The sequence below is a fragment of the Ischnura elegans genome, chromosome 7, assembly GCF_921293095.1.
Source record: "Ischnura elegans chromosome 7, ioIscEleg1.1, whole genome shotgun sequence".
NCBI lineage: Eukaryota > Metazoa > Arthropoda > Insecta > Odonata > Coenagrionidae > Ischnura > Ischnura elegans.
In genome coordinates, this window is record NC_060252.1 from 75490169 (window position 1) to 75517608 (window position 27440).

The 27440-nt window shown below is 38.5% G+C and overlaps 1 protein-coding gene across 5 annotated transcripts in view; it reads right to left on the bottom strand.

Moving 5' to 3' along the window:
* Positions 1–27440, bottom strand: part of LOC124162409 (protein goliath-like) — a 321197-nt gene that overhangs the window by 71337 nt on the left and 222420 nt on the right. The gene's annotated exons all lie outside the window — the stretch shown is intronic.

Below are 27440 nucleotides of genomic sequence, written 5' to 3' on the forward strand. Positions count from 1 at the left end.
AATAATTTGCACCCTCACACGACAAAACTCGGCGTCATCACGAATTTCCAATCTATAGACATGAAATGCATCGATTTATCGCACGAATACGAAAAAATATCGCGAAAAATAAAAAATTGTTCTATATATTACGCTTTAATCGGAGAATTATCCTTCATAGAGACAAAAGTTTTCATTAAGGTATCATTAGCTTAAAATACATGTTCGTTTGAACAAAGATGTCATTGTTGCACAATTTGAACTAATAGAATGAACCATCTTCGTACATTTATTGATATGACTCATAATGGGTGCTACAAATATTCGAGAGAAAAAAGGCAGATAATGTAGAAATTTAAATTTTTGACCATTTGTAGCATAGATGCCCACGCTGAATGGAGGTAAAATACATTAGTATAATTAGCACCTTCGTCAATTATTTATAACTTTCGCTGGTGATAAAATTTGAAAGATGAATTCATATTTTTTCATTCGTCACCGATTTCTCGAGCTATTCACGGCGAAAAACCAACGGCCGGAACCCCCTGCCGCAGATAAGCTGATGACGTCACCAGCGCTAGCAGGACGGGTACCCGCTTCTCAGCAAATCCTATCCCATGTATGGACTTTGAGTGGTCCGTGGCTGTTTACAATCTCGTGAGCGATCCCCTCCCTCAATGAGCGGTCCTCCCTGAACGGATAAATGAACCAAAACTCTGTTGACGTCACCAACTCACGAAAAGCTGGTTGCAACTTTAAAGATTTCTTCTTTTAAAAACACAAGAGAATGGCTAAACAAGGAAGTATTTTTTCATCCAAACTTACGTATTATTTCCATATACAGAATTATTCAAATGAACTGCGATTAAAAGTCGGAGTGAACTAACCCATTGAAATTTTGAGAAATACATACGTCAAGGTTAATTTTAAACGGGGCCAGGGTTTAAATAGACTTGAGCGGCGGCGAGGCTTTTGCCTCACCTCGCCTGGACGGACACAGCGATACTTAACGGTGTCGCAAAAGGGTTGCGATACATAGCGAGCGAGGCATGGAGACTCGCGAGGCAAATGTCACAATATGTGACGGGGAGTCGCAAGGTTTCGCGAAAAAAGTGAAACGGTCGCCGCATTCGCCTTGCTGGGAGAGGCATTAGCATTCGCACTGACCAAACTCTCTCGCTGGCAAAGCGAGGAAAAGTGTATCAATGAATGGCCGGGGAGTAATGAATGGGCACACGATTTGGCAACCAACCCCATGTTACACACGTTCACCCTCCAGCGGAAAGACAACCATCAACCACTGACATACACCGAGATTTTCTCGAATATTTGTAAATAATGTTTACAAATGATTCTAATCGTTCTATCGCCCTCCAACGAGGAGATCCACTGCCATAAAACTGAGAAACGAAGTAAATTTTATTTTTTTGTACATTTAGAAATAAATTCTGTTGGTATTTCATAATTTCTACCTTTCCAAACGATTAGAATTGCTATAAAAATTCACTTTATGCTTTCGCCCACGTCTCACCAAAAATGGAGTTTACTGTCATCGGGATACCTGCGAACAAAACCGACATATTGGACATAGAAACCGCTAAATAGCACGTTCCGGTAGTTTAGTGGGGTAAAGTATCATGCTACGGGACTACGAGTTCTACGGATCAACTCTTGGTTGCGAATAATTCCGCAAGTGGAGGTAAAAATCATTGAATAAGGTTGCCAGAGTGGAGAGAGGTGCTTTCTTGCCATGCGTAAAGCTCTGCTAAAGCAGGGCCTCACTGTTTTTCACCACCAGTCCAAAGAATGGGCGGAGATATGCTTCTTTCCCTACTTCCTTTTACGACCAAGTCTCTCTTTCTCTCCCCGTAAGGCAATAATCCCCGTGAGAACAATGAACGCGCGGGGGCCAAGCAGTGGACTAAAGAAAGACTTATAGCGACCCGCAGAGAAAGCTGTGAGCGCTTTGGAAGGAAATTTCTCAACTTTTTCGCATTTGGCAGAGAACACTGGAGAATTTCCCATCGGGTGGAACATATAGACATCCGTTTTAATTATCTACCGCTACACTTGTTACGACTCCATGGGAAGGCCACAGCCAAATATCTCACACAAATAGTGGTCAACGGGCTCCACAATGGGCAGGTAACATGACATGAAAACATATGATTGCGCTATTTTCATCATTAAGCGTGGATATATGAGAGCAATTCGGAAAGCAACCACCAAATCGCTGCAAAAAAAACAAACCAGCATGGAGGGAAAAAATTACATAACAAAGGTAAAGCAAAGGTCTTTCGTTGTCAACTGTTTCAACCGTCGACCTGCAGACGCTGACTACAATGTCAACGATACCATTGGCAACAAAAGCCAAAGGACGCGGTGAGAACTCGTAGAAAATGCAGAAATGACATCGTTCTATCACCCTCCAACGAGGAGATCCATTGCCAACTAGGAAACGAAGTACATTTTATTTTCTTGAATATTTCTAAATGAATTCTGGTGGTATTTTATTATTTCTGCCGTTCAAAACTATTAAAATTCCCAAAACAATTCACTTTATGCTTTCGCCCACGTCTAACCAAAAATGGAGTTCCCTTTCGTCGGGATACCTGCGAACACAGCCGACATAGTGGATATTGAAACCGCTAAATAGCACTATCACTCCGGTAGTGTAGTGGGGTAAAGTATCATGCTACGGGACATAGGTTCTACGGATCACATCTTGGTGACGAATAATTCCGTAATTGGAGGTAAAAATCATTGAATAAGGTTGCCAGATTGGAGGAAAGGTGCTTTCTTGCCATCCGTGTCCTATCCTAGTTATCCTATCACATCGATCACAGCTAACTCGGGTCCATGATCATCATCATTAGTCAACGATCCTAAAGCCTGAATCACTTTTTTCGTCATTTTCGAGTGATCACTCGGAAATGATCGTCGCATGCAATTCTTTTTCGCGATCACTCCAATGATGAGGACTCCCGTCACTTTTTTATCACCTGTCTGGTCACTTTTTCCGTCGCTGAAACCGTCACTGGAACCAATCAGAACGCATGCCAGTATGGAGCGACTGCAGCGCAACGTTTGACAATGGCGGGAACGACAAATATAAGCACGCTATACATTTTCGTGATGCGGGTCCTATGACAACGAGCTGTGATATCGGAAATGATGCGAAAAGCGACGGTGGGTGGGACCGGGTGATTCAGAAAAATTATCACTCGAGCGATCACTTTTCCGGTCTCGAAAAGCGATCGTTCGTGTGATCACTTAGAGGGATGGAACAAATGATCATGTGATTCAGGCTTGATATTGGTTTGACGCAGCTCTCCACTCCGGGGTCCCATTCGCTAGCCTTTCCATATCGACATATTTCTTCTCTTTAACACCCTTAATAACGTGTCCTAAGTAACACGTTCGTGGCCTTCCCTTGGCTTTCTTCCCTTCCACTTGTCCTTCTACGATTGTTTTTATCAGCTATCATGTCTCATAATATGGTCAACTGATTTGTCCCGATCCTCCTTAAGATTTTTAGATTACTCTTTTCTCCCGCTCTTCTTAGCACTTCCTTATTACTTACTCGGTCGATCCATGTTATCCTCATCATTCTCCGGCAACAAAACACTTCGAATGCTGCCACTCTTGACTGATCTGCTGTTGTTAACTTCCAAGCCTCGCTCCCATAGAGAAACATGCTCCGTTAACAGCATTTCACGAATCGTTTCCTCATTTCTATAAATGAATTTTCAGCTATACTCAATTCAATTCAAAAAGCTTGTATGATGTTAGGCACGATGTGGTGGAAGTTCGTATTATTGTTGTCATTTCAACAACAATTCAAAAAGGATTATTTCCATACTGCAGTTTTAAATTAATATTTACATAGTAAGGTAGTTTTTATAAAAAAAGCAGGATTTTCCACATTTTTATATTTATATACGGTTTAGCTTACAGTACCATCAGGTCTACGCAAAACCGGTCGTACAATAAATATAAAATTGAGGAAATTGCTCCTGCTTCTTTGTTATTCTCCGTTTCCACTCCATCTCGCCTGAAACCTAAGATTATATTCGTTTTTATTGAATGAAAATTAAAATATGTTTTTCCACATAAGATCATGTTAAAAATTTTACGTGGAAAAACATGGTTTAATTTTCATTCAATATGAACAAATTCCGTAAAGTAACGCATCAAACCATCAACTTCATTAGTTTTTATATTAATATACGGTAGGGTCCCCGGTATGGTCCCATAGAGAAATATGCTCCGTTAATAGCATCTGGCCAGCGCTATCAATAAATATATCGATGGCTAAGTTCTAACAACACATATCTCAAAGTCGGCCGGTTTGAGACAGGTATCTTAAAAAAAGGGTAATAACATTTAAAAACATGAAATACAAGCATTGTTTGCAAATGAATGCTTCTTTTTCAGTTTTATGGACTCTTGGTTTTTGATTTCAGCGTAAAAGTAAAAAAATTAATCGATTTTTTGATCTCCTGAAAATTTGCTATTTTTTAGAATCGTGTTGTTAGAACTTAGCCATCGATATCCTATTCGTGAATTTCACAATTTGTTATTGTTTATTAGGTATTTGCGAGCATATAGCAGTTATGGTTTGAAATAGATATTTCTTTTCGTAGAAAGCTCGTATCCATGTGACGATAAAGGGAGAGAGAGGAGTACGAATGGAAGACAGGGGAGAAAGAAGGAAATCTGTCGTTGCAGCCACGGCGACTGAGCGAGGGGGTGAATACCCACTCTCGTGTTAGCTCAGCTGAAGGGTAGGAGATAGTGAAAGAAGCGATAGGGCGAAAGGGTTGGTGGAGGGGCGAAGGTGGCCGGAAAAAGACCATATACATATGTGCCGTGCGTGCATCGAGGCGTGTTTGTGGTGAACATGAAATGGGTCACGGAGTGTCATCTACCTCCTCCTTCGAGCGCGTCAAGTCTCAAAATGAGTCGACGAGTTCCTCCCCCTACTACGTCACGACAATACGTGCGTGGATGTGGAAGCTTGAGGGCAGGAAGTGATGGAGAGGAAAAAAAACTGAAGGGTCTATTCCGGATGCAGGGCGGAAGGGTGATCTATAGCAAGCGAACTGTATAGAGGATGCCATATTCCATCCCATAGAAGGCTGATTTTTGTTGCCACTTCAGTCGCATTTTAATCGGCTTACGAAAATGTCCGCGGCCCTGTGATGAATGCAATGCGATCCACATTTTTCCAATGTTTTGCAGTATTATGTTTGCAATAGCGAGGAATAGCACTGAGCTTTAATGATTAAGATAGATCACATCATCATGTACATAAATATCGGTTAACACCCCCAATTATACCTAATTTCCCCGTAAAACTCGGATCAATTTGTCCGTCAGCGACGCGAGTGGCGACTTTTGTAAAGTCATTTAAATGCGTGGTGGTTGATAACATATTAAGAGACCAACTTGAGGATTCTCTTTTGTAATATTCTTGATATATAGTTTCAAATGGGTTCCTCTACTTTCACCCGAATACGAGACTTGACAATTCACAATTTTGGATCGATCCAAACTCGATTTTTCAACTTACATTCTTCATTCGTCGAATTTCTGATTACGTATTTTTCGGATGCGTAGATAAATTTAATTGTTTTCATGCCTACACATAAATTCTTCGACGAGTCACAAAGATGGCAAAAATATATCAATCATCAGTCCATTGACTAAACATTTAAGATGAAAAATTGAGAATTGCAACGAGTTGATGCCATGATAATTAATTAAAATTGTCATAATTAATGACGGAATGATAATTATTCCCTTATAATGGATTAAATCGAATTTATACCGTATGGAAACAAAGAATAAACGAATATTTTTTGTGGTACCGCTCAAAAGTAGAACGCGTAATTCAAAATTATCGCATAATTTTTTACACAAGGAGGATAATTACGTAGACCAACGTAAAATATATGAAAACAGTAAATCACGCACGTGGCGTCCATAATTGAACAAATTGCGATTTTAAGTGCACGAGATCTTTGAATAAGAAGATCGCAAGGCCATAGTGCGAGTACCAACAAAGTCATTCCGACGAATTGAAATATTTGTGAAAAATATTCTTGAGAGAATTTCTTGGAAAAATTGGGGAAATAATTGAAAGAATTACAAAAGTCACAGCACCTTAGACAATGCAAATGCTATGTACGATAAGCGAGATACTTCTCATAATAAATACTCGGCGAGCATAAAACTCTCGTTAAAATTATAACTAAGTAGCTGTCAAAATTTACGCTGTAGTGCCCCAAAAGAAAAAAAATAATTCAACACGTTCAACTTTAGACATACTATATATTTTCCCTCATTTCATACTTGCTTGAAGCAGGGACCTATTTCTACGCTCCGATTAAAATCACAGCACCAAAGCCAAGACAGCGTGTATGAAGTTTTTCGCGTGAAGAGGTATCCCAAAATAAACCTATTGACTAATTATTTTGTTTATCCGACGATGCTTCCGGCAGTTTGCAGTCTCTCTTTAGATCCAGATAATAATCATCTCTCGGCCATGGGTTTTCCCCCCAGGTCCTCCCGCTATAATTAAGGCTATTAAAAAAAACCAGCGTAAAATGAAATTTAACGATTACTAGGTTTATGAACTCGTACTGAAGGCCATCTTTACTTTTTTCTATTGACTAAAAGCAAACCATAGCGCGCACTGTATTAAAATTGACTTGAGTTACTCCTAAATTGCCCTTTCCGGAGCTTATTTCTATTTTCTACTAATTTCTATTTTTACAAACATGTTATTAATCAACGATTTTAATTTTTCCTGGTATATACCATTGATGAGATCTTCTCGCGTTCTCAGCCTGGTTAATTCTTTCATATAAGTAAGCCGACGTTTCGAGAGACGACTTGTCTGCCATCTTCAAGGCTGTGTTACTCTATGGAAGTCCAATTTCATACTGAAAATGTGTGTGAAATTGGACTTCCATAGAGTAACACGGCCTTGAAAATGGGAGACAAGTCGTCTATCTAAATGTCGGCTTATATGAAAGAATTAACCTGGCTGAGAACCTGAGAAAGTAGCCGTGATAAAATCAGGGCCCAGCTGTGAAGAAGCAAGAATTAAGAAAGGAGTGCGACAAGGCTGTACATTGTCACCCGTAATTTTCAACGTTTACATTGAGAAAGCCATTAATGAAATCAAAGAAAAGGAATTGGGAGTGAATATCCATGGAGAAAAAATTAGCATGCTAAGATTTGCCGATGACATAGCCGTTATAGCAGAAGCAGAGAAGGATTTGAAAAATATTCTGGCTAATATGGGTAGGGTAATGAGTAGATATCAACTGAAAATAAGCACGAAGAAAACCAAGATCTTAGTATGCAGCAGAAGAGAAGAAGTCAAGACCAACATTAAAATAGGGAGGCAAAAACTGATAGAAGTGGATGAATTCTGTTATTTGGGAAGCAAGATAACTAGTGACGGGAGAAGCAAGAAAGAAATTATCAGCAGAATAGCCCAGGCGAAGAGAGCATTCCACCAAAAGAGAGACCTGCTTACAGCGGGAAACTTAAATATGGAAGTAAAGAAACAATTCATAAGAACCTACATCTGGAGTATGCTCCTATACGGAAGTGAGGCATGGACAATGACCGCAGCGGAGAAAGCAAGGATAGAGGCCTTTGAAATGTGGTGCTACAGAAGAATGATGAAAATCAAATGGATCGACCGAGTTAGTAACGAGGAAGTCCTAAGAAGGGTAGGAGAGAAGAGAAGCCTCATGAAAACCTTAATAAGAAGACGGAACGACCTTATAGGCCACATCTTGAGACATGTTGGCCTGATGATGACAATCGTCGAAGGGCAAGTGGAAGGCAAGAATGGAAAAGGAAGACCTCGGACAAAATATATGGAACAAGTAAAGAGAGATGTGAAAGAGAAGAATTACGTAGGTGTGAAAAGATTAGCTGATAGGAGAACTGAGTGGAGAGCTGCGTCAAACCAATCGTAGGATTGTTGACCAGTGATGATGATGATGATGATGGCTGATTAGGTTGTTTCGTCTTCTTGCCAAGGTTTTCAGGTTTTCTTGAGGCTTCTCTTCTCTCCTACTCTTTTAGGACTTCCTCATTACTTACACCGTCAATCCATTCATTCCTCATCATTTTTCTGTAGCATCACATTTCGAAAGATTCCACTCATAATTACTCCTCTGTTGCCATTGTCCATTCCTCACTTCCATAGAGAAGTATACTCTAAATGTATGTTCTGATAAATAGTTTCTTTAGTTCTATGTTTATTTCCTCCCGTAAGTAGAGCTTTCTTTTGATGGAATACTGTCTTTGGCTGTGCTATTTTGCTGATAATTACCTCCTCGTCTCATCCATCACTAGTTATCCTGCTTCCCGAATTAGAGAATTCATCCATCTCTACCAGTTTTTGTTTCCCTATTTTAATGTTAGTCTTGACTACTTTTCATCTATTGCGTACTTATATCTTGGTATTCATAATCCACAGCTACATCTTGAATGTGCCGCATTCTAATATTAATGGAACCGCGTACCGAATCTTAATTTTATTGGGCCCAAGAGCGGTAAATGCCAAGCCTTTATCTATAAATTGTCCATTCCTTTGTTGAATTCTCGTGCCATCAATCCATGAATCCCGCCCAGTAATTACAGTTACAATACCAACTAAAAATAATATAAATCATATCCCTGCGTAACTGTTACAAAGAGTTATTTCACAATATTTTATTTTAATTAACTGTCGTTAAATGAATTTTCCTATGGTAAATGATATTCAGCTTTCCACTCTTCCTTCAACTACCTAGTCTTTTCGCTTCTTTTAGCACTGATCTCACTTCACTCATTCAATGGAGAAGTATAACCTTAATGTATGTTCCGATAAATTGTTTCCTTACTCCTATTTTTATATTTCTCGCTTATGTATACCTTTCTTTTGGTTGAATGCTTTCTTCACCTGGGCTATTCCGCTGATAATTTCTTTCTTGCTTCTCCCATTTCTATCCATGTTATTACTCCAAAATTTATTACTGCATTAATATAAATACATATATTAAATAACATTGGATTGAACGCACCATTAAATTTGATCATGTTATCATCTAAATAAAAATCATTTGAGCATTGGTAAAGGAGAAAAGTATAATCAGAATAACCCACGAAGAAAATTACAAAACGGCGAGAAATAGCAATAAATCACGCCCACAAAGAGCACTTATTTTGTGTATTTTAATTTCATCACGATATGCTGAGAAGAGTATTGGTTCATATCCATAACCATAATTAAGAAAAGCTGTCTCAGCCATAGGCTATATTAAATTACTTAAATAGAAGAAAACGATTCAAAAGATAATCGGTCAACGACCTATATTTGAACCCGCTTGTGATGTAAATTACAACCACGCCCATAAAAGTTAATTACGGAGAGTAGTACCAACGTCGCAAGCACCAGATGCAGAAATTTTGAGCAATAAATTCTGAGATGAATTACTCCCAATGCTTCCTGAGAGAACGTGAAGATATCTCATCCAAGCCTCTGAATGGATAAACATTTTATACTGCGTTGTTTCTGGAAGTTCAAAATGCATATATTGTGCAAATCTATAGGGTGAAGAAAAGGGCATATGGTAACAAGTGGTTACGTGGCACAATATTTTTATACTCAGTGCAATGTAAATAATCCAATTCCTCAAATAATTCACAGACTCAAGTCGAGAACAGACAAATCGGAACAACAATTGGTTTGCTCCATCGAAAATTTATCTACAATCGGGAAAAAATTATGCGAAAATTCGACAGACTCACTATCACTATCGGAAGTAAATATAGAAATAAAAAAAGACAAAATGGATATACATATAATTGGTACCTTAAGCAAAAATAAATTTAAATATATGGAAATGAATCCATGACACCAGCGTATTACTAAATTACATGATTACTGATATAAATAGCAACAGATGCTATATCTACACAGTTCAATAATAAATATTCAATGCCTACATCGTTTTTGTTCATTGAAATAAATACACTAGGCAATTTGCTTTCGTTTTCAACATTTATCTTTAATTGCTACATGAAGAGGTGGCACTAAATACTAAGTACGCATGGTTTTGTCGTCGTGAAGCAATGAAGAATTTTATAACGATCCTTTACGCCACCCTTCCGATGAAGGAAGGCTCACGGCTAGATGCAATACGATCGAGGAGAGGCTTGCCAAGGGGGTGTAACTGCATGCAGTCAAAAATAGATCTCACGTCTAGACCTTGGGGATGCCTGCGAGATAAACAAGCACTAAAACTGGGTCTTGTAGGCACTAACCAGCAGTAGTAATACGACGCATCAACTCAGCCAGCCATTTGGATGCATCGAAGCGCAAAAATACGAATCTTCGCTGAGGGGATAATTAAAAAAGGCACTCCAGTTGATAATGGCACAGACCCATGCAATGAAAGGCATACCCAGCAATAAATGAAGATTTAGGGACTAATCAATGCCGTGCACGAGCAAAAACACGATTTATCTTCAGTATCCTTGTCGATCAACAGGTCTCAAAGGCTTATTTTTCTCCAAACAGTATTAATAATAACCCACGTATATGATAGACAGCATTCCACTGTTTCCACGAGTGCTATCTCAAGCTGTTTCCTTGTCTCCAATACTTTGTTCTTCGGGTTATACAACAATTTGAACAGACACAAAATATTTAAGTTTTTCTCTGAGTATTAGAACCACAAATTTAACAAACCGTCGAGCGCGAAACCTGACAAAAATATTTTTTTTTTAATAATAATTTAATAATTTATTTATTTATTCATTTAACTATGTACAAACAAGAAATAATGTTTATACAACTGTGTAAATTTTCAAATGAAAACAAACATTCTGGTCCCGCTAAGCCGAAATTGGCTTGTCAGCAGGTGCCAATTTAAGCTTTACAATTTGTGTCTTGTAAAAATTACTAAATTAACAATTTCACTAACAAACAAATTATGCATTAAAAAAAACATTCTTAATAGCAATTAAGCATATCAATATATAAAATACTGTTACATTCCATTATCAACAACCAGACAATATCCATGCCTTAATTTTTCTTTTTACTTTACTCAAAGATTTTAACTCTTTAAATTCGCTCTTCAAATCATTAAACAGTTTAGGTACAACAACTTTCAATTGCCTACAACCCTTATGCGTATAACATCGCGGAATCTCATACATTCCTAAAGCCCTTAAATCGATATTACTATTAATATTTCTTTTCCTTTTGTATCTATTATTAAAATAATTATCAATTATTAATATGTACTGATACAATTTATCATGTGGTAATGTACCAAGGTCTTTAAAATACAATTCACCTGAATATCCACCATTTTCCTCAAAGTTAGTTTGATGAATCATTTTTAAAATCCTTACATAATCTTTTAATCTCTTTTTTTTATGAAACTAATATGTAATTTCAGGCTATAAGTGCAATGGCATTATCCTGCTTCTACCTATGCATTTGTGCTGTCAATTCGTCTTTCAAGGAGTTATATAGCAATCTTTAAAAAGAATAAACTTACCATTCGCGTTCCTTGCGGGGAAGAGGAAGTGCGCACTATTACCCACAACGCTAGCGTAAGACAAAAGGCGATGATCAAGCGGGAACAGTTACTTTGACGGAATTTATCAGAGCGCAATGTATGAAGAAAGACTTAAGAGGATGGAAAATAACCTTTTTTTATCACGAGCATCTCAACGGTTCGCTTACAATACTAACGACCACAAGCCCAGCTCATTTTTGACCCTGCAGCAGACATTTGTTAAAAAAACTGGCGAATCCTTAATTGACCACGCGTTTTTATTTAACGACGATTCCGTATCATATTTATAACCAGAAGAAAATATACAATTCTCGACCGCTTTCTCTATCTATCGAAAATCGATTTCCATTGAGTCTGATTCTGATTTATTCCCAGTTCCATAGGTTTTTCATTCTAATTCACAAATCAGCCCACGACATGAGGATCCCATCAATTTTTAGATGACCCACACTACAATGATCTTAGCACTGCATTTGCTTTGAGAAGATAGTCACATAGCTTACGATTTTTCATATTGATCCCATCATCTTTCACTTAATATTTAAAGAATAAAACACTTAAAATAAATTGTAAAAATAAATTAATATTCAAATAAATTTTGATAGTAATCATATTGAAAAAAAAAAAACATTTGTGTGCTTGAACACATTATCACATTCGCCAAAGAATAACAAGTTGAGGCTTCCCATCAAAAGCATGGTGTAGTTAATTAAGCCTTACGAAATTTCATATTTATCTACACAATTTCTCAGAGCTGCAACTGGATATCTTCGAGGGCATAGCGAATAAAATATGTTAAGAAAGTATGTATTAGCTCTCGTAATAAAAATAACTATTGGATGGGAGAAGCACACACAAATTGCCTTTTTCAATTTCTCGCCTTTCGCCCCGGAGGAATATAAAGGAGTAATATTTTCCGTCCAACTAACAAAACGGTGGCAGATATTTTTTGACAAGTGAAACGTCCACTCACGTTCCCTAGGGTGCTGCCTTTTCCCGGGGGAAATACGAACTAATTGTCAAATCTAAACCGTGATAAGCTAGGATTAGGAAGTATGGACTATGAGCGGTTTCCCTGAAGAAATCGAATGCATCAAAATAAAAATTGCAGTTTTGCTTCTGCCATTCTTCAAAATTATTATTTGAGAAAACTAATTAATATAAAACTATAATAGGGAAATTTGTTTCCTTTAAGACTAAAAATCGCTATTTTAATATTCGCAAACAAACGCATATAGATCTGGAGCAGTTTTACACATTTTTTCAAATGGGCATTATCAGTATATTTCAGTAAATATGAAATAACAATCCATTTTTAACTAGTCTCTTAGAAATATTACCGAGGGCCTACACTAAATTCTCAAAAATTAACAAATGATTCATATAACAGTTGCCTGAATGGTTACAATCATAAGAAAAATTATTTAAAAAAACGTCCAAGATTAATGTCCAAGTTTTCAAGCGTTTAATCGCTAAGAAGGAATACGGAGAAGTTGATGTTTAAACTAAATCTGTGGCTTGGTGCTAAAAGGGCCAATGTCAAAATCTCTTTCTTTTCAAGAGAGCGCTCTGAAGTTACAATTGATAATTCAACCTTATTAAACTGTATTGCCCTAAACTACTACCTATAACTTTTTCTCATTCGTTTTAGAGGTTGGCCCTTTTCACACTGCATAGTTCCCAATATGTAAAGTGCTGAGGAGTTATACTTATATAAGTGAAAAGTTTTGACATTGGTCCTTTTGGCAGTAGTGTAGCCACTTTGGGGGGGGGTTTCCGGGTGACTTCCCCCCCTTGAGTCTTTAAAAGAGGCGCCAAAAACGAGTAAAATGGTTAAAAATCAGTCCTCAAAATCCCAAGCCCTAAAAATGACGTTTTTAGCATAAAAAATCCAAACATTCCCAGGGAAGTACAGCCGGATCCTCCCTTACCTTAGGGGTGTTTTCCATACACACCGGCAGGGCCCCGAAATATCCGGTAAACCCTCCCATTTCAAAATACTGGCTACGCCACTGCCTTCTAGCAACAAGCCACGAAAATATTATCCAACCAGTTTTTGAGTGAAAGAAGTTATAGCGTGGAATGTTGAAATAGAATGGCTCACAAGCGATTATATAAAATACTGTACGAAATGTGATAGATTTTGTGATCCGATGCATGACTCGCAGCGCAAAATTTCCTGCACTGTTGCGCGGGTACCTCGTGACTTCCGAGACCAAAAATTGTATTGTCGATTTACCACTCATATAAATTCATGCGATCGAGTTTTATCGATACCGCGGAAAGGATTTTTCCGTCAGAATCAGCGTGGAATGCCTCAATGGCAGAATTCCCCTACGAGAAGTAATAATACTTAATAAATTTTTAAGGAGAATGTAAAAAGTAGTTTTTGAATGATATTTAGCTTGAAATATTACTTAGCGTGCTATGGACGCACTAATAAGCCACGGTAAATCTTTCGATTTTTGCTACGGGCGTAATATTACGCCACTCGTGTTTTGAAAAATCGAAGTTCACCATTTTATTTAATAAATTAGTACCAACCTCTAAATAAACAAATGAAAAAAAAACAAAAGCAAAATTATTTCTTTAAAATGATACAAAACACCCATTCCTTGTATTAAAGGTTGATTGTTAGGAAATAACTCATTAAGTATTGAAAATGGTCAACATTGGGGTACAACTGCACAGTATTAAGGTCAGCACTGTCAGAGAATTGACATAATACCGTTTTTCTCGCCATTGCATTAAGAGTAGGTTGTCTCTATGAGTAATAACAATTCCTCTACCGATTAGGGGTTTTTCACGTTCAAATGAACGTAAAAGGTTGGAAAATGGCATGACAATAATAGCCTTCATACAATAAAATGTAATAAACCACCAAAAACAAGATCACGACCGTTAAGAAGCATTTTTTTTAGCAAATTAGGCTTGCGGTGCCATACATCCCGTTGCTTACGGAACATTTTCACGAGGATCGCATTATCCAACTTCCGTCCGAGAGTTGAGGAGTTTGCGTACCGTGACATAGCAGAAGATAGAGGCAACGGAAGCATGAAATTCCCCCCAGACGTCGGAAATCCTCGAAGAAATTGCAATTTACACGGTCACAGCGGATCCGTCGAGTTCGACAACCTCAGCGTTCAATGGAACTCCACAAAAATGACACAACGGCCCGCAACGTCTTCTCGAGTCAAAGAGTATCACACATCGGAAGATTTTTCTTCCATCAGAGAGATCACACGATCTGATAATCCCTATAGGCCTTCTTGCATACAAAAATTGAATACAAAAAATATTCAGACGAGAAAATAATAATTTTTACCCACGCGGTACACTGCCAGAAATTGATTTCGTTGGGAGCCAAGTCAACCCTAGTCTTAAGTCCCCTTTTGGACCTCTTTACTGAAAGATTTATGAAAATTTATGAAAAAAATATCCATGTATGAGCAAACTTTAAAAGTAAGCCTAAAAAATACCGCTCAGTATTTGCTGCATAAAAATCCAGTAAAGTATTTGTTTAAATAAAAGGTTTTTTGTATCTATTCAGCCAAGAAGGTATTTAGTTTAGTTAGTATCAAAAACCTTATTGAAGGATTGTTGTTATTGTTCATAGACGTGTAACCGCTTCGGAAATTATTGTATTTTGGAATTAATGTATCATTGTGTTCCAACACATATGTGTACTTCTGTTGTTTGTTTTACGTTCTTAGAGGACGAAGACGTCCAAGGGCGTATGATCTATCCCATTCTCTTCTAAGCCTGTGGAAAAAAGTCGATCAGTATATCGATGTAGCAGACCAATTGTACTCGGCAACAACAAATGATGATATGAAATTACATCAAGGGCATCTCAGCCCTACCATATGGATATTATAAAAGCCACACCGCCGAGTTCTATTGATTTAAAACTCGCCATATGTAAGGGGTTACGGCGATTTTTTTCTCCCTCACGTTCCGTAGTAGCGTCTCTCTCAGAAAAAATAATATTTCCCTTTCGCGGAGGGACAGATGCCGCTCTTCGCACGAATAACCAACAGGTCAGATACTTACTTATCGGCGACGGAGGAGAGGAATACAATCTTTTCCGACATCAGAGTTTTCTCACGGTCTCTACCGGAGGAGAGGTATTATGCGTTTCGATTACGTGATCCAATGCACGCAGCGGTGCAGGCATTGCCCCTTTCCACCCGCCGCAATGTGCTCAAGTACGCAGTGCGTGAAGGGAAGGCGGAATAAAAAGCTCCGCAATAGAAAGTCTGCTGCGAACGCAGATGGCAAATTCCGCATAGCCTTTCCCACCAGCAAGGATAAGGACAAAAAAAGGGATATAAAAGGAAATAAGACAAGCGGAATAGAAACAAATGCAACAATCTTATCGAAATCAAACCGGGGAAGGTGCGTGGGCCTGAAATAATTGAGGTTGGTGTAGTGGCTAGAGTGTCCGCTTCGAGGGTTTCGCTTCAAATCCAGGCGGTGACGGAGATTTTTCCCCGTTATCCCCCGATCACTGCTCTACTGCTTTGTGGAGGACGCGAGGAAAGTATATTACTACGTCCACCTGAAGTGACGTTAAGCCATGAGCCCTTCGACAAGAGAAGGCTAATGCCAACGCCGGGTTTCTTTCCACACATCCTTCCCTCAAATTGCCCAATAGACCTCAGCTGTCGATCGGCTCGAACAGTTACCTACCTATTGAAATGAAAGCAGAGAGTCATCCTACAGAACCATCCTATAGAGTCATCATATGGTACAAGATGTCTTCTTCCAGATGATGGCTGTGTAGGACAAAACGCGTCGTACACAATGACTTACTATGGAAAAGTGCAACTACCTTTCATTTAAATATGCCGAACTTCCACTGTATCGCACCTGAATCAGTTGAACCTAATTATCTACCTACCAACCCAAGAGCCAAAAGGTTTTTAAACAATGTACCACTAAATAGAGGCTCTATCGAGGAAAAATTATCTACTTACAGTTGCAAAATCTAGTAATAACAATTTTATAATTAGGTATTCATTTTAGATAACGCATTATCACTCTTTGATTTCCTTAAGAGGAAATATCATACCGATAGCATTCAACATTAGTAGCAAAAGGAGTCTTTCAAACCCGTACCCCTCCTTAGGAAATGTTTCTTGGAAAGAGCACTGCTTCATCAGCATCGAAGTTAATCAAATAACGGCCAATGGGACCAAAATTGATGGCACAAATCACACATCCATTTCATCAACCCATTTTCAACAGATATTACAACTGCTTAAAACTTTTCCCTCTCGCCAATATCGTTCCCTCCGATGTACACAGTGCAGCAGTGTCGAGGGTGGTTCTCAGGGAGAGAAGGCGCTGGAAAATTGGTACCTAAGTCAACAAGAGTAGACTTTTCAAAGGATTCAATCAGGCAGAATCCACTCCAGCTGGAACCAATCATCCTGTCCTCCAACCTTATGAATTAAGTCCTGAGGGAACTTTCGTAGATCCACTCATACTCTTTCAACCTCCATTTGGACCGAAAGTTTCCAACCTCCAGCTTAGCCAGGGATCAAATTAGCATCGAGGAAATCAGTGAGAACCACGTGAGCACATCCTTAGAGGCTTTTTTTATTTTTGATTAAGCATTTTTATATGTATCACACATGATTTTTTTTATATACAACTTTTACATTAAATGTATATGTAACACATATTTGGTAATTTTAGACAAAAGATTTTCATTTCACATACTCATTGGCGCCCGCATCTTTTTCTAACTACATGTATAGATATCACTCGGGTAAATTCTCTTACTCGTTTGTCATGCGAAGAGCTGACTTGCTTCTACATAATGAGAAGCTGATAACCTATAACAGACTGCTTCGAGAATCGCATAGTATAACGACGAGATATATCATATCTGGAACACGATGCGTTAGAGAGAAAGAATTGTGCCTTTCGGATATAACCGGCAATGAAATTAGTTAATCACGCGTTATACAAAATGCAGTGAAGGGTTATAACGCGCGAATCTCAACGTCCGGAAATATTAAAAAAACACGGAAAGTCTCATTAAAGTGTCTGATTTCATGAGGAAATGGACTGACCGATTGGCGAGGCGAAGGGCGTGGCAAGCAATCACCTACACTCCTTGAGTCATTAACCCGATCGCAAGAGGGTTTATCTCTCCGATACGAGGAGGTTCTTTTCGGCTTTCTTTTGTCGGCGATGTCTGAAGCACTTTACGATGAAATGGAAGACGTAGACGGGAGATCTTATTCAAGATGGCGAGAAAGAGTGACACGAAAAGAAAGATTATCCCCTCTTGAGAAATTTCCTATTCCACAGAAAAGTTAAGGATAAAGAGCTGCGATGAAAACCGCGGGCACTGAACTGTTCTAAAAAATATGTTCCTTATTAAGCCTTTTAGTACACAGAAATGAGACTCGTTTGTTCATCCTCAGGGGATCTTCAGAAGAAGCGCTTCTTCAAGCCGCTGCTCGAAACGTCGGGAGACATGGAAAACATCAACCGGTGGAAAACCCGAGAAACTTTTCTGCACCTGATGCGCCGGGAAAACCGAAGATCATGCATTACATTTTCTCTGATTTTTTTTCAGAAAAATTATATTCGAAAAATTTCCAACCACGCTTGACATTATCTATAGTATCTTACCTTCAATTCTTCTCTTAACTAAAACAATAACATGTACAATGAAGATAGTTAGACACTCTCGTCAAACGTGTCATCGAAAAAAGCTTAATTATTGAACCATTGCATTTAATTACATGGAATCGAAACGTGGTGATACCAAAGAATGGTTAGGACAAAATAGATCGACCGAATATGTAATGAGAAAGTGCTTAAAAGAGTAAGAGAAAAGAGAAGTCTTCTAAAAAACTTGATGAAAAGACCGGACGACTTAATTGGCCACATTATGAGGCCTGATGAAAACAATCGTAGAAGGACAGGTGGAAGGGAAGAAGGGCATGGCACGGGAATGAATTACGTGGGACAGGTTATATCGAATTTAAAAGAAAATAAATACGTGAAAAGGCTAGCGGATAGGAGAGAGGAATGGAGATCAACGCCAAACCAACCTTAAAATTGCTGATTAATGATAATTATGAATACTTACTCACCCTCTAAGGCACAATACGTGGGCGCGGCCTGGATTGAAGCATCAGGAGCAAAATGAAAAAGAAATACGATGCAAAATACCATAGCATTCCGTATTAATTCCGTTTACTATAAGGCTCAAGAAAAGTATTTTTTAAGAAAAGTTCAATGCCTGCGTTTTTCATCGAAGAACGTGATGTTCCTTCCACTTCCTCTTTTGCCCAGGCTAAGTAAAAAATGCCTCGACTGGGGGAAGTAGGCGAAGCAGGAAGGCGTCGAAGGTGCGGGAGGCGCCAGGGCCCACGGACCCATTGTTGCCGCGCTCCCATTGTTGGGGTCACGCCTCTCCTGCACCTCCTTCCTCTCCGCGGTGGGTCGACACACTTTCCCGGCAGGTGACAGCAGTGCACCCGGACGACTAAAATGCACCCGCATGGTGCAGCCCACAGTCTTGTGCGCAGAAATTGGATCCCCTTGTTCATCCGGCCATGTTCATCATCTCAAAACCAAAAATAGTAATTATTTTTATAATCCTTGCTCAAAATAACGCATTTACCCTACAATTTCTATACTTTAGGCCTTGCATTCACATTTAAAATAGCAGTATATTTTCCGACGAAGTTTACCATCTCTTGCGAACGCTAAAATACTACGGTTGATCAGATCATTAAAATAAAATAAGAGAGATAGACTGTAAAATAAATAGATTTAGATTGTCGTCTATCCGTGATAAACTGCAGAATGTATTGATTTAGAATGCAGTTTTTTCGAAATCGATTAAGAGGATGTAACGGCAGTGTTAGGACTTAGAAATAGGTTAGTTGAGTGGTCGAGTGGCTTACTAGCTCATGTATTCTTCTATGCACGCTTTAAAAAATCCTAGCAATTCTAACAGAATGTCTTGCATATTATAGCTTCATAAGTAGATTGGCTTCATAAGTAGGAAACAGATTATTAATCCAATGGCCTATGTGTCATATGTAGCGTACATGTTGCGTAGTATGTTAGTGGAAGAAAGTTTTAATTCTCTGTTTGTGATGGTTGACCCCCCGACAAATACCTGTAGGTGGCTTGCAGGATAATAAGTAGATGTTAACACGTTAATTTTTATAATGATTCAATATTCCAACGTATCTTGGGCATCTTCAGCTTTAATACAATTAATTCTCTCGAGCATTTAAAACCATAACAACGATGATGGGCAGTCGCGTGGACCTCTAACAAAAAAAAAACAATATAAGCTTTAGGAGATAAGGAAATACTTTACTTTTATTTTTTCGTGCGAATATTTTGAGCGTTAACCAAAAACGTTTATTATATCAGCATATAATACCGATGCTCCATATACATCTATAACTGTTAACTATCCTGTAATCCCCTTAATAGGCGTGTGTTGGGAGGTGTTAAAAAAACAGGCATTTCTTTGTGACAGAATACAAAAACATAGAAGTTCCTTGAAAGTGAGTTGACTGCCTGATACTCTCATGAGAGCTTTGGATATAACACTTCTGTCATCCCCAATCAAGGCCTTATTACGTGGAAATAACATCTCATTCACTGCCCGCGAATCAGACATAATTTTTTTCATCTTCAGGTCTCTGATATTCTTCCAAATTAGAAAAAATTAATGAACATAAGTACCTTAAATTGCTGTTTATTGACAGTAAACAATGGTTATGATGCATGATACTAATTTTTCGAGTATACGTAGTTTTTATGAGCATCAGAATAAAATCTAAGGCTAAATGGAGCTTTCGCGGTCATCGCAGGGCGCATCATCAAGTGATGCTGCTGCATTACGCAGCTACTCCCGAAAGTCTCCAATACACATATCTTAGGTCGAGTAAAATTATACTGTGACTTTCAGACTTGAAAATCTTATTTTTCATCAACACTTTCCAGTGCACGATATAGTATACTTTTCGGGGTCGAAGATATCGAGATATGATGTAATAGTGCATGGTCCTAATTTATCATATGCATCATCGTATTCCCCCTTTCTTTTTGTCGCTTATTCAATGAAATCACTAGTTCTAAAGTTCTAAAGTATATAACAAAGTTGTCTTTACAGGTTCATAGCAATAAGTACAACAAATGGGAGGTAAACTATCCGCCCAAATTCGAATAATTTTATCCTATGTTCATTTTCATTCCTGCAATACCCCTCAGTCTGTCGATATTAATTTACTTTCCTAAGTTGTAATTGGCGTCATTTATTTGTTTTTTTTTCTTCCATTTGGTGTGATGATCAGCCGTCATATCGCAAAACATGATTGCCCTAATGGTTTAGAGGTAAAATGACACCTCCTGGCTCATTTGACCACCCACATGCTCCTACGTGCACATGGCGTGATCCAGCCACTTCCCACCGACGCAACACTTCCTAGGCCGCCTACCTATTCGGTTCCGCACCCACGCAAAGAAACAAAAGAAAAGCCAGCCTGGAAGAGCGGAGAAGGATAAGGAGAGGCTGTGGGTTAAGAGAGACAAGACAGCCCCTCACCACATTTTACTCTGCAACATATCCACTCGGTCACCAAGCCTTGACGGAGGGGGAAAAAACATTCGGTAGAAGACAGTGAGACCGGCTTCGAGGGTGGAGGAAATCGTTTTTAAACGTACGATTCTTCACTCTTATCCCCATCACGAAAAATTAAGCTTCTCATTTCAGGAGTCGAGAGAAGTATTCATAGCGACTGATAAAAATGAAAGATGAATACCAAATTAAGACAAGTGAACTCATAATTACTGTTTATTACACTGTTTTATTCGTAAATGTTCTATATTTATTTACATGCAGTAGATTTTGAAAGAGTCTCGATATCTACATGGTAGTTATAAAATATACGGATCAGACCGACAGACGATATGATCTATCGAATACAATATATTCAAGATGATATCAATGAGATATAATTCTTCTATTTTGATACGGCAATAGCGCAATGGAAGTAATTTCAGAATGGTTCAGAAATGAAAGTGATTGGTTTGCAAAAAAATGAGAGCCACAATAAGGTCACTATAACCATATTAATGACAACTCGTTACTTTAGCCAAAATGTTGAAACTTATAGGGAAAAATTAGGACACCAAATTTGCATAAAAATTTCACAGGTAAAGTAGATATGGCGAGGAATTTTATTGCACTTTGAGAGCTTTTGACGAAATATTTCATTCTCGCGAAACTTCGTAGAACTGCGGGCTACGTAATATTACGTCTGTTTGAATTTAATTGTCTTTTATGTTGCCGCTGTTATATAACGGTCGGATATCTAGCTAGAATTGTTCTTTAGACACATCAGGACATAAAAAATACACTAGATAGTAGAGCCATAGATATGGCAGCTTTTATTTCAAATTTCTATGTGTTGTAGTAAAAGATCCACAGAGAAAAAAATCGTTCGCCTTGACCGGGATTCGAACCCGGATCCCCCGATTTCCGGACGAGTGCTTTAGCCAGTTAAGCTATCGCCACAGCCGGAGAGTAGGCCCGGACATAGTATCTATCACCGCGGCTAGTCCCGGTATACTTTAAACTGTTGTAGTAAAATTACGAAACATTTGTAAAATTTAGGAAAATGTCAAGCACTGCAGCGAGGGATTGGATATAAAGGGGTAGCACCAATAGCGTTGTTAGTTACTCCATTTCTCTTCGTGGAAAAATGTGCATAAACGAGTCACCTGGATGGGATATTTCTTTTTGGGCGGGTCCGATTTGCATAAGTCTGCAAAGAGAGGCACGATAGAATTGCGGTTGAAGGCGGAAGGAGGCAGAAGGACGCACTCTCTTGTAAGGCGGGAAAACAAAAGCGAAACGCGAATCCGCTTTGCGCGCGCGTGCGCATACCTACACCGACGCGACTTGATGTTCAAAGAGGCACGTGACCTTGGTCGCGTCGAGTGTCCATGGAAACGAGGCGAGGAGAGGCCTCGAGCATCGCCGATGAGGGCGTGACAGACGCAAGGATGAACAAGATGGCAAATGACTATCATCCTTTGGCAGAGACACACTCGACAGCACAGTTGTCATCTTATGCGGTTAACCTACGCGTTTACAGCGTTTCCATGATATTTTCCCCACCGTATAACTCACCACGAAGGTGTCCTTATGATACTAGCGCGAGCAAAGGCAAACGTGTTGGGGGGGGGGGGGGGGCGGGAGAAGAAAGAAAAAAATCTCCATCCTCCTAATGCAGGAAAAAAGTGTTCATAGGAAAATTATTTACACACTTTAATAGCAGACATCTTTTATACACTGCTCGATAAATTTACTCCTCTAAGTAGACGCCGTCTATTAGAAAATAACTACCTATTAATAAAAAAAACAAACATGTCATACTCAAGAAAAAACTCGGAGAAGGAAGCGAAACAGATTAATCGTCAACACCATTCGACATGATGGCTTGATGAAAATAAAATGGTGGAAGAGCAACTGGATAAGAAGAAAGGAAAAGAAGGCCCAGAGTGAGCTGCATAGGACAAGCTGTGTAGACTTGCTGCGAGATTATACGCCTTTGAATTTAATAATAATGAAAAAGATAAAATAATAACGCTGTATCCAAAATTAGTATAAAAAGCCCTAAAAAGTAAACAATTAGCTTGCATCACTCGGAGAATTTAGCGTCGGTGCTGATTAGTTTTATTAGAAATGATTTTTGAAGAGCCTGATAGGTGAGTAAGGATTGGCACGCAATATTTTTAATCTACACCTAATAAGCACCCACGCTTTATTCTTGGAGTATAGAAAAGCTTTTTTTTTTACTTTTTAGTCCATTTTATAATACTTATGGAAGAAGCGTATTTATTAATATTTTTAATTTCTACTTTTCAGTGGTGAATCATCAAATGGATCGACCAAGCTGTTAATGAGGAAGTCCTTAGAAGAGTAGGAGAGAGGGAAAGACTCATGAAAAGGAAGATCTCGAACAAAGCATATGGAACAGGTAAAGAAGGATGTGAAAGAAAAGAAATACGTAGGTGTGAAAATATTGGCTAATAGGAGAATTGAGTGGAGAGTTGCGTCAAACCAATCGTAGGCCTGTTGACCAGTGATGATAATAATGAGTGGTGAATCATTTTATTTATCAAACCACAGCTGTAAAAGAAATTTCTGCCGAAAGTTAGTAACTGACATATTTATTGAGAAAATTGAAAGCTATATTCCATATGGAAATTTATTTAATTAATTGGAGCAAAATGGAACACAATTTCACATGTCTAATAATTGAATCGTCAACAGAAGCAAGCAAGTGTGCAACATTTCAAGCCGACCCGATAATGGGAAGTGGTTTGAAAAATTAATTACAAAATTCCATCGATGAAACAAACAAACAGACGACGCGTCTTGTGTCTGGATTGTACGCTTCTGCCTTTAATTAATAATAAAAAAGAAAAAATAATCAAGCTTTATCCGAAAGCAGTATAAAATGCACTAAAAAGTAAATAATCAGCTCGCATCCCTCTCATCTCGCGACTCTTCTCTGACTGAATTTGAAGACGAACAGTGTGCCTATCAGACATTAGGGACAGTACACATAAAAGTTATTATAGGCTAAGAGTACTTCGAATTATTATAGTTGATTATCAATTTTTTTAACGCGGCGACGCGTCGTCTGTTTGTTTTGTCGCGGCGAAAGTTAAGGAAAAGCGTGCAAAAGAGACGCATACTTCAATAAAAATATCATAAATATAATAAGAGTTCAAGAATAAAACTCATTCAAAGGTCAAATATGAAAATATTAGATGATAAGAAGAGCTTAATGGAGAGCAGCGTCAAACCAATCTTCAGATCCTATATGGGTGATGATGATTATTTTTTTTACTTTCTCTTGCACGGCAATGTAGTACATAATATGCGCGAATCATATGAAAATTATGCATCGACGAAATTCATTATAACTGAGGGAGAAACGGCGTGGGCAGGGCCGAAATCACGTAACAGCTTATACGCAAGATGGAAAAGATGAAAAAAATAACAATCAAAAATCTGGCAAAAGGAAAAACATTTGCGTCCCACCGACTTCTGACCTCATTCCTTCGAGAATCTCGGCGAAATAACCGGTTCCCGTCGCTTTTCCCAGAAAATCTCACCACTTGATTCTCGGCAGGCGGGCGATCGAGCATCGTGAACGTGACCTATTGTGAGCTGGGACGACCATGCATGTGCATGGATCCAGATTGGCGTGTGATTGACGAACGTGACTCCCAGGCCGCGCGGGAGATTTTGAGACCGTGGAACAAAAGTTACGTATTTGAACATTAAATAGGAAGGCGACTCTCCTCTGACTGAATTTGAAGACGAATAGTGTGCCTATCAGACATAAGGGAGAGAACACTTAAAGGTTCTTGTGTAGGCTTTCGCGGTGTGGCGAAGATTCAGGGTGGAGGTTTTCGGGGTTAGCACCGCGTAGATTGGTCTCTGCAGACAACAGTTTCGCCGGCATTGCAGCAGGCTTCTTCAGGTCAATGAAGTCCTTCAGGACCTGAAGAAGCCTGCTGCAATGCCGGCGAAACTGTTGCCTGCAGAGACCAATCTACGCGGTGCTAACCCCGAAAACCTCCACCCTGAACACTTAAAGGTTATTAGAAACAAAGAGTACTCTAAATTATAAAAGTTGATTATCAATTTTTAACTCTCTTTGTGAAATGGTGACAAATGAAATGGTGACACAAGCGAAAATTGTCAACATAAATTGGGGACTTTTGTTGCACTAAAGGGAAAAACACAGTATGAACTTACTATTTTAGTTTTAATTTATTTAAATTGATGTTTTTTTACTTTACTAAGAAAGAATTAATTGTTGATTATGATATCCCAATACATGAATGAAGCATACAACCATATGTATTAACTAATTAAGATTTTATATCTTGTACACGTTTGAGCCGATATATTGGTCCGTGGCCCTCGGAGGTTTAAATAATCTTCTTATCGGAGTGAATCGGGACTAATGCCATCTAGCGTTGGCAGCTCTTCCAAGTTAAAGAAAAATATTCTTCATGCTAGAATAAATAAATCTCATAAAATGGCATTTTTAACGAAAGGCAAAGGATACCACCAATTAAAGTCCTGAGAATATTATTCATTTATATTACTTTCTTGACACACCCATTCTAGTGGGATCCCCTCGAAAATTAGGAAAATATTATGGGTGCCTAAGTAACAGGAGCCCATGCTCAAATGAAGTTGGTGCCTCTCGATTTGATAAAAAAAAAAATTCGGTGCACAGTGAATGTTTGGGTACTGCTAAGCAATGCCGTCTCGTAATAATAGTTATTCATCAGCGTCAATTACTTGAAGCCAAAGAAAAAGAGGTAAATATAGTACATGCACTTATGGTACAGGCTAAACACAAGCGTATATGACACAACCTATTCATCCCAGGAAATTAAAGAGTAAAATTAATACATAGTTTATTAGCACCCTATTCTCCAACTATTACGGACAATTATTTATACAACTCTGACTATAATACGTATTTATTGCTTAGGAAAACACCTTGTCAGCTGCTATAATAGTAGATTAACAGATGTCCAACAAGCTAATTTTTGAAACCACTAAAGCTATTAAGTAATAAATTCGAGAGAAACCCGTCGTCATTCACTTTATAGCAGTTTACACCGGCAATTGTTTTATTGTCCGGCAAAACCGCACATCCAATCTCGATCACACTGCTATATTCCAACTCCGCTACACAATTAAGGTCAATCGACCGTGCTCCTTATGATGTTAAGGTCGGCTATGCTAAGGTCTCGAGCATTTGCTCAGCGGTACAAACAGCATCCTCGAAGAAGATATATCTGCAGAGCATTACATAGATAGGTAGTTAACCCATTGATAGCGTGATAATGTAGTAGGATTAAGGGATATCACGATCTATAGGGTGGAAGGTTACAGAATGCATTAAATGGCTTTCGCAGCGCTCAGGAAGTGCGTACGAATGCAAATAAACTATTTACCCCACAAGGGATTCACCGCTGACCTCGTCCTCACGAATACTCTTCTACAAATTTTCCAGAGATGTATAAGTCTCCTCATTTCCTGAAGGACAGTTTGCACGACCTCCTTTGATTGAGATGCTGTCGCTTCTCATTGGCCTTTTCTAAGATAACAACAAGTCAAAGAGGGATTACCTTAAAAAGAGACGAGTAGAGTCGGAAGCTCTTACTTCATGAACTTACGGAACAAGCACAGCGACTGGAAGTCTTTCTAAGCACAATCGAATAGTATAAGGGACCTTTCTCCAGGACACTTACCTGCAAAAAGAAAAAGGTTATATTTAGAGACAATATGATATACTTTTAAAGAAATGCAGTTGCATTGTCAAAGAAACACACATTGTTCCATACTGCTTACTTACAACAAAGTAAGAGTTTCTTATGACAAGAAGCTAAAACTCATTTAACGTATCATAACAATGTATTTGTTCTAAACAGAGCTGAGTAAATGTTCCAGAAAATCAATGCATGGACCTTTAATTCACTCTCATTCAACGTCACCGTCACCAATGGTTAGCAATTATCATATTGGTTTGACGAAGTTATTTCTACCCTTTCTTCAGCTAATGTTTTTATTCCTACCGCAATAAATATATCTTAATATTTTAAGAAGACAGTAAAATAATTACAAGTGTAAGAACCAAAGCTGATAAATATGTCATAGGAGATGGATATGAAATAGTGGCCAAAATATGTGTATTACACCGTAAAATCTAAGTTCGGAATGAGGTACGTACGATGCTTCAGGAAATTAGATTTTAA